This window comes from Nannospalax galili, unplaced genomic scaffold (assembly GCF_000622305.1).
Source record: "Nannospalax galili isolate Female #2095 unplaced genomic scaffold, S.galili_v1.0 scaffold903, whole genome shotgun sequence".
Lineage (NCBI taxonomy): Eukaryota > Metazoa > Chordata > Mammalia > Rodentia > Spalacidae > Nannospalax > Nannospalax galili.
Window position 1 is genome coordinate 1,516,407 of NW_008349989.1, and position 8,982 is coordinate 1,525,388.

Genomic DNA, 8,982 nt, shown 5'->3' on the forward strand with positions numbered 1-8,982 from the left:
AGGGCTAGGAATGTGCGTCTCACATGAAGAACAGGCAATAGTAAACAAACCTTGTCTTGCATTTGAAGCTTCTACCTGGTTCACACCCACTCTATTTCATTTGTCAAAGCACACCATGAGGTTAAGCGTAGATGTTAAAATTGTACCCCTCCAACCCTCATTAACTGCTGGTGGAATTGCAAACTAATGTGACCATTATAGAAAGCAGTGAAGAGAACTCTTAAAAAACTAAAAATAAATCTACCATGTAATCCAGTTATACGACTCTGTGGCATATACCCAAAGGATTCATCCTACTGCAGGGATACTTGTGCATCCATGCTTGTTTCTGCTTTTTTCACAATAGCTAAGAAATGGAAACAACAAAAATGTCCCTCAAGTGAAGAATGAATAATGAAAATGTGGTGCATTTACACAATGGCATTCTACTCAGTGATAAAGACAAGACCATGAAATCTGCAGGTAAACTGATGGAACTGGATATTGTTATACTAAGTGAAATAACACAGACTCAGGAAAATAAGGGACTTATGTTTTTTCTCATTTGTGCATCTTAACTCCAAATCCTTGCATATGAGTATAGAACTTGATGTAACTGCAGGAGTCATGAAAATGGAAAGGAATCATGAAGGGAAAGGGAAAGAAGGAGAGAGGCAGATATTAAGAGAAACGTGTTACCAAGGAGGAAATGATGAAAATGGAGATGTTTAACTAGAAGGGAGGAGGGAGGATCATACAAGAAGCCACAGTGGTAAAGGGCAAGAAGGTGCTCAAGAGAGAGGGTAGGGTAATAAAGGACAGGCGTTATCAAGGGGGAAATGGGGAAAATGGAGGTACTTTAGGGAGGGAGTGGGGAGGTTCTACAGGGAGAGAGAGAGAGGAGAGGAAAATAATGCTTAGGTAGTATGAAAAACTAGAAAGAAATGTATTCCAAAGCCTACTGAAAACTACATACACAATAAATGTGTGTTAGTGTGTGTGTATAGCTGAATGCCACATAACAAGAAACATACTGCCAGACATGAGAAATCTCCCTTTGAGTTGTTGGTCTCGGTAGTCCAAGAGACTCCCAAAAGAACAGGCCACAGTCCTCAGTTGCCTTTCAGAGCTTGAAGATAAGACCCTTTCATTGAAGAAAGGACATACTTTGGACACATGACATGGACCAATCAAGCTGGAACTGACCTGGAAGCCTCCTTCCTGAAGTCTAGATCAGAGGATACTACGCAAGGTGCCAAGGAAGAGAATCAAAGGTCCAACCCCAGCTGTAAAGCCCAATGATCACAACAATGACTGGCACAGCAAACATTCTCTATTGTTGCAGTAGTGGCACTTTTATCTTTGGGGTAATCAACAGCTACCTAATTGGACTTAAAACCCACTCAATGGTAAGGAACTCGTGTGTGGTCCTATAAACATAGCCAAATACACATGCTTAGAGATGCCATATATCCTAGAGAAAAACCTACAAGTGTCACATCCCTAGAAAACATTATTTCTTACTGTATGCTAAATATTTATACTTATATTTATAGACAAATAGACCCCTTACCACTCATCAAAAAACTTCTTTTTGCAACAGATGGAGACAAATACAGAGCTCTAAATCTTGTCAAACAGAGAGAATAACTGTCTGTGAGATGCCCAGCTCTGAAAGACACGTCTACAATGGAACTTCTACAAGTAAGTCTTATAGAAAAGGCTGGAACAGGGGGTAGAGAGAATATTAATTTATCTCTCTCTATTGATTATTAATATATCAACTCTCACCAGCAACACTTCCTCATGTAACAGAGGATGATTAACATAGAAAGATACAACTGACTAAAATGCAGAGAATAAGAGACTGCAGAGTGCTTGTCCCTGGATAGGGCTCATATAGTAAACCACTGCCACACAGGGCTAAGGGACAATTGTAGAAAAGGGGGTGGAAAGACTATAAGAGCCAGGGTGGTGGATCTCCACAAGGAGATCGTTTTCTACATGGTTGGGAACTTGCTCATATGAATTTACAGCATTGGTGAAAGCATGCGCCAAAACCATGCAAACTCAAACCTGACAAAAAAGAGCCATCATAGACATGGGGAAATGGGTAAGAAGCCCCAATCCTAGATAAGGAACTGTTGGAAGCTGATTAATATTGGGTGAGGGAGAGATGATCTTCTTTAAGGGAGTTTGATTAGATAGGTTGACCAGGATCCAGTGGATAAACTCACACTATGGATATTTGCGGACATAAACTTGACTCAATAGGCCTTAATGTATATGACAGAACGTATGCTGCATGAATTTTGGTGTGAGGGACTATGGGCATGCAGGTAGAGGAGGGGATCTAAGCATGATTAACATGTATGAAATGTACAAATATTTAATAAAAAGTAAATATTGTAAAAAATATTGTACCCCTCATCTTATGGAGGAAGCTTCAGAGTCCACAGCAAAGAACAGAAAAAGGAGTGTGTTATGGCTTGTCTCCTCTAAAACTCATATTGAAATTTGTTTGCCACTGTGGCAGTGCTGAGAGATGGTACTTGAGTCCTTCTGAGTTGATTAAGTCCATTCTCTTGGGAGTTTCTCTCTCTTGGCACTGGGTTGCAACTCATCAGTTTCACTGACATGAGAGGGGTATGTATAAGGGAAGGTTGCCCTTTGTGTAGCCCTTCCACATACCTTCTCAATACATCACAGCTTAGTCTCCCTCTGCTTTCTACTGTCCTGCCATGAATTGAAACAGTCTTAGGCTCTCATCAGGAGGCAAATAAATGCCAGTGGTATGCACTTATACTCTCCGACCTTGAGAACCATTAGTTAACATAAGCTTGTCTCTTTATAAATTACCTAGTCTTGAGTATTTTGTTACAGAAACAGAAAAATTACTAAGGCAGATGTGATTAGATGAAAGCATTGTTTTAATGTAGTGTGCTCCAAAGTGAGATAATTGCACATATGTATATATAAATGAGCACAGACATTGTAATACATCCTCACCTACTTAATATAGATCTAATCTCTTTCCATTTTGTCTTTTCAATAATTGTATTTAGAATATCAACTCCAAACATCAGCTACTGGTAGAGAAATGGTGCTAATCAATACTCCATGATATAAACATCAAATCCCTTAATAGGTCTTTACACCCACATGCACTCCCTTTCAATTCAAGTTTATAACATTGTGCCAACATTCTAAATCAAATATTAAATAAGAACGAACATAAAACAATATAATATTACCTATTTTCTAGCAGTCATGTTTAAGTGCATTTTCTTTTTTATTTATAATTTTTGATAGCTGTGTACATGATTATGTTTCTCAAAAAGATATTTTAGCAGAACAAGTTTACTTTATAACATTCCTTATAAAATTTAATCTACTTTAATAGACATTTATGTTTGCTAAGTCAGACATACATAATATTATTACAGATCTTGGGATTTTGCACAACATTACATCTGATACTATAGTTATTAAAAGATAATTTAATAAGCTATTTTAGTTTCCACTATTGCTTTTTTCCTAACATATTTTTGTCAACATATTTTGCCTCTATATTTAAATTGACATTGCAGAATTTGATATTATCTGAAAGGTAAGGTTAAGTCAGACATACATAATATTATTACAGATCTTGGGATTTTGCACAACATTACATCTGATACTATAGTTATTAAAAGATAATTTAATAAGCTATTTTAGTTTCCACTATTGCTTTTTTCCTAACATATTTTTGTCAACATATTTTGCCTCTATATTTAAATTGACATTGCAGAATTTGATATTATCTGAAAGGTAAGGTTGATAACTATTTTCCATTGATGATCTGCCACATTTACACTAAGTTAAGTCCATTAGAACCAAAATTACATTTGATTTAAATACAGCTAATATTTTGTGTGTTTATGTGTGTGAAGCAAAAATGTAACATCTCACATTTGAGTTCTTACAGTGACATATAGTGTATTTAAAACCGGGCTAGATTTGTCCATTTCAAGACAGCATAAAGATGCTTACATAACCATGTAAAGGAGGTTAACAAAATTTAGTATGATAAATATACATAAATATAGGTCAAGTTTGTTTCTTCAAGCAGCTTCATGGGTCAGAATGATTTAAAGAAAAATCTGACCCTGAGTTCACAGTGTAGTGTTTTTACTAGCTGCATGTGGTGATCTGAAATCTTGAGCCTTTATCTCCTTATCAGTGGAAAAAAGAGATAATAGTGGATTCATGAATCTTTTATATTTAGAATGATTAAACCAAGTATTATCTTTAAAAAATATTTTTATCAAGCTTTTATGCATTTCATAAAATAGTTCTTTATCAAATTTAGACCCCAATCCCTCATTCATGTCCCCACATATGTTCGCCATTGGGCCTAATGCATTCTGTCATGTATGTTAAGTCCTATCCAGTTAAGCAATTGTACCCAGATGTCCTTCAATGAGAGTTTGTCCACTGCAATTGAGTCAGCCTATTTAGAGATCTTAAGGAAGATCTAAGCTCCGTCTAGCAGTAATAATCAGTCACCAACATTCCAAGGCTAGAGCCTGCCCATGGCCCAATTTCCTCACTCCACTCTGGGCCCTTGTCTGATTGAGTCTGTATGGGTCCTGTGCACGATGCCACCATTGCCTCAAGTTCACATGTGCAAATTTTCAGTGGCCTAAAAATCTCTGTTTCCCTACATTCATGAACCATACCCGGCTCGTTCATTTTTTCTGCTCCATCTTCCCCAATGGTTCTTGAGCTGTGGGTTGGTGGGGATTAATATAGGTGTCCTATCCAAGGACACACACTCTGCTGTCTAAAAATTAGACAGTTGTGGTGTTCTGTGTGCGTCACACTCTGTTCTATAAGGAGGCTATGTTGGTGAGAGTTCAGGGATGCGCTAGTATTCTCTCCACCCTCTGTTTTGCTATGTTTCATGAGACACAGGTGTAGAGGTTCCACCATAGTCCTGTTACCTAGGGCTGAGCATCTCTTAGACATCTATTCTCTATGTGTGACCAGTTGTGGAACTCTTCAATAGCTTCCATCTGTTGCAAAAAGAAGCTTCTTTGCTGAATGATGTACTGTGTACTTGCCTGTGAATGTAAGGATCCATCTTTAGCATTTGGTAAGAAATTTTGTTTGTCTAGAGATCGGGTTTTCTTTAGGATCTATGACTTCGCCAACCATATATGTTTGACTATAATTACAGTGCCTCCCATGGATGTAAAGCCAAGTAGTATCTTGACAAGTTGTAATGTAGTAAATTTATGTCTTGATATGGATTAACATGAGTGAAGAATTGGTAGTTAATATTGGAAGCAATGGAAAACAGGAAATATATTTTGATTTAAACCTGATAATAAGATTGAAGCTTTACCCAACTTTTATATGCCTGAGTGCTTGGAGACATCATGGAAAAATTTACAACAGAAAGAGTGCTGCATTCTTTGACGTGACTTTCTATCTTTTTAAGGTGTGCTTATCAAGGGAATTCATTAAAAATTTTGTTTCATGAATTATTCATATGGAAGTGTCAGGCTTAAAAACAGAATTGTTAAATGTATATGATAAGTATTGCATACACAAATATGTACAGATGGGGGGGTATTTGATGTTCACAGAGTTCTGTATAGATCCAAAACCTGTTGCAGAGTGCTCTCACAGAGAATCATCCAGAAGCAGAGATTAAGTTTCACAGAATAATAGGATTTTAGACAGTGTGAGAGCAATGTGCCAATCATATGTTTGAGAGAAAGTAATTTCAATGATAAAAATAGTGTTTCAGTCAAATTTCTCTGACAGTAACCTGAAGAATGGGTGGTTGGGGCAGGTACTAAAGTGAGATCGTCAAGAAAATGCCAGACTTATGAGACAGAAAGGAACTGGAGGCATGCAGAGGAAATAGGACATGTCTGAGTGGCATTGTCAATGAGAATAAAGCTCTTGACAGTTTTGGTAAAGAAGAAAGAAGGGTTAAGTATTACTTATATATCTTGAATACGTATATATGTATATGTATATAAATATTACCTACTAATTAGCTTTTAAAATTCAAATTTGTCGAAGTATGGTTGAGATACAGTAAAGATACTAATGGAAAGCTAATTTTGTCAGTTTTGAATTTGACAATTAATCCTTATGAAGAGTTCCAAAAAACGAATTCTTTACGTGTCATCTTTTGGTGATTCTGAGTACTTCTCCAAAACATCATATAGCAGCAATCACTTTCCATTTATAGAAAAAATTATGAATATAGAATATACCACAGCTATCTATTATATTATGTTTCAGAATGTTCAATACATTAAGGGACAATGCTTAAAGTAAGTGGTTTGTTAACCCACAAAACAAATGTAAATTAATATAAAAGTTAAGGTCACAGGATAAAAATAATCTCTCTAAAATGTTTTTTTGTTGTACACATTACTTGAAAAATTTTGGAAATACTACTATAAAATTTATTGTTAGTTATTTGGGAATAGTTGGACTCAAATTTTATATAAAAAATCTTTGATATTTTCCATTTAATTTGTTTACAGAATATCTTATAAAAAGATTAATAAAACACATGTTATTAATCTCAAATGCATTCCTATGATCCTTGACACTCTCAGGAAATTGTTGCTCCAGAAAGTATCAAACAGAAACTTACAAAAACTTTTAATGAATGTACAGACTATTCTAAGGAGAAAATGGGCTATGGTAGTTAACTGGCATTGCTTGAGAGATTGACTAAAACTGCTGGTGTCATTTTTGATGACTGTATTAAGGCTCACAGCACAGTTTCAATACAATCTAAAGAAGGACTGGGAAAAGACATCTCATCTCAGGGACCTTTGAACAGTGCTAAGATTCAACCTAGAATCTTCCGTGATAGAGTTAAAGTTTGTCAGTGTTTTCTTACGCTATTAGTGTATTAACGTTTTTCTTTGCAGAAGAGCCTGGGTATGAATCTTTCAAAGATACTTCTTGATTATATTTCTCAAACTAAGGATTCCAAGCTATTTCTCAAGAAACAGATACCTCTTTTACTTGAACTCTAAGTTTTATATTTTTAAAAGTATATTTTATTTGTTATTTTTGTTTTATGTGTATGTGTGTATTGACCACATGTATGTAAGTGCACCTATGTTGTGCAGTGCCCATGAAGGTCAGAAGAGAGTGACAGATCCCCTGAAACTGCAGTTTTCATTGTGGGTAATGGGAAGCAAACCTGGGTCCTCTGTAAGAACAGCCAGTGCTCTTAACAATTGAGCCATCTGTCCAGTCCTCTCACATCAGTGTTTCTCAGATTATTTGAAAATTTTCTTGTCAAACTTCACGAAGAATAGAAGAAACATATGAATTCCTAGCCTGAAGGAAACATTAATGCTTTAGAACATTCTAAGAATTACAGTGTTATTGATTTTGCTTTTGATGACAATGTAATCAGTGATTTTCACATTCTTGTTGACTCTTTTATTCTAAATTTATATTAGACAGAATCAAACTATCATCTCCAAGACTAAGTTCTCTGCTAATTCAAGCACAAATTGTCTAAGACTTCACACTAACTGATGGAAGTTCACCTCATCATCATGAATAAATACAATTTTCACTTTGCACCACTTAAAAAATGCTTGCTTGGTCTCAGACACTGAGTTCTCTTGAGACACCAGACAGTATTATTGAACTCCAAACAAAAAAAAAATTCTTCAGTTTCTGTGACAAGTTAACAAGATAGTAAAACTCAAGTACAATTATTTCTTGGCTAAACAAAAATCCTTAAATCACCAGGAAACTATCTACCAGAAACAGTGAGTTGTAGATTATTAAGAACCTTTTCCAGTTTGGCAGTCCTCAGGAGGACATTTTAATGTGACATATTCGGGGTATGTTGAAAACAGAGAGGAACTTATTGGGCTAAGGCACATGGGAAAATAAGAATAATCATGATGGGATTCTGCCACCTTCATCTGCGTGCTAGTTTTCCTAAGACTGTTCAGGAATGACTTTTATTAATGAGCATAATTTGGATTAATGACTTTTAATTAACCCCAGCAAAACCATGTCTTGGGTCTGTGGCATCCTAACTTTGGCACTTCACCCCAGAACATAATGAATGAATGTGGGTGTGCTTGCGAATTGACATATCAAAGCCCTTACCCACTGGACACAGAAGATTCCCAAGGGCATGTGATTTTGGATGAATGTGAATTAGCGATGAATAGACCAGATAATCTGTGGAGACTGAGGGTGGAGCCAAACTTGAACTTGTATTTTCCCAATGAAGCGGGTACATTTTAAATACTTCGTTTTAAATAAATGATGTGTGGCCTGACTGGGGAAAGGGGAGAGGGTTGCAATGGAAGAAAAAGGGGTCCAGGGACAGTCCATTGGTGCCGGTAAGAATACAGGCAGCTCCATCTGCAAAGGTTGAGGGGACAAAAGCTATCCATCAGGACTGTTCTAATAGTTAGGGTAACTAGTGGCCTCTGAATTTGAGGTAATGTCTTTTAAATCACTTTTGTCACCTCCAAAAGAAATGTCATTTCCTTTTGAAATTATCTCTGTCCTCTCACGAACACTAACCCTATGAAGTGATTCTGCATTAGGGAGTTGAACGTTCTCTACAATTCCTATGAATGTAATCATGTAGTATGTGGGGTGTTTTATTGCTTATTTATTTCACTTAGCATATTGCTTTCCAGGTATCATCCATTCTATGTATTTATTTCTGAATTATTTCTATTTAGAAAAACCATTTTCAAAAATTTTTATTGAATGTTTGCAATTTTCATAAAATATAATTTGATGTTATTTAGATCTTATTTGTCTGCACCTCCCTTACTGCCCCCTCCCCAATTAATGTACTCTGTGTGTGTGTGTGTGTGTGTGTGTATGTGTGTGTAAAAGGCTATAGACTCTAATTTGTGTCCCCAAATGTCATTCAGTGTGGTTCCATTCACTGGAGCCTGGGTAACCTACTAAGAGTCACATCCTTGAAAGAAA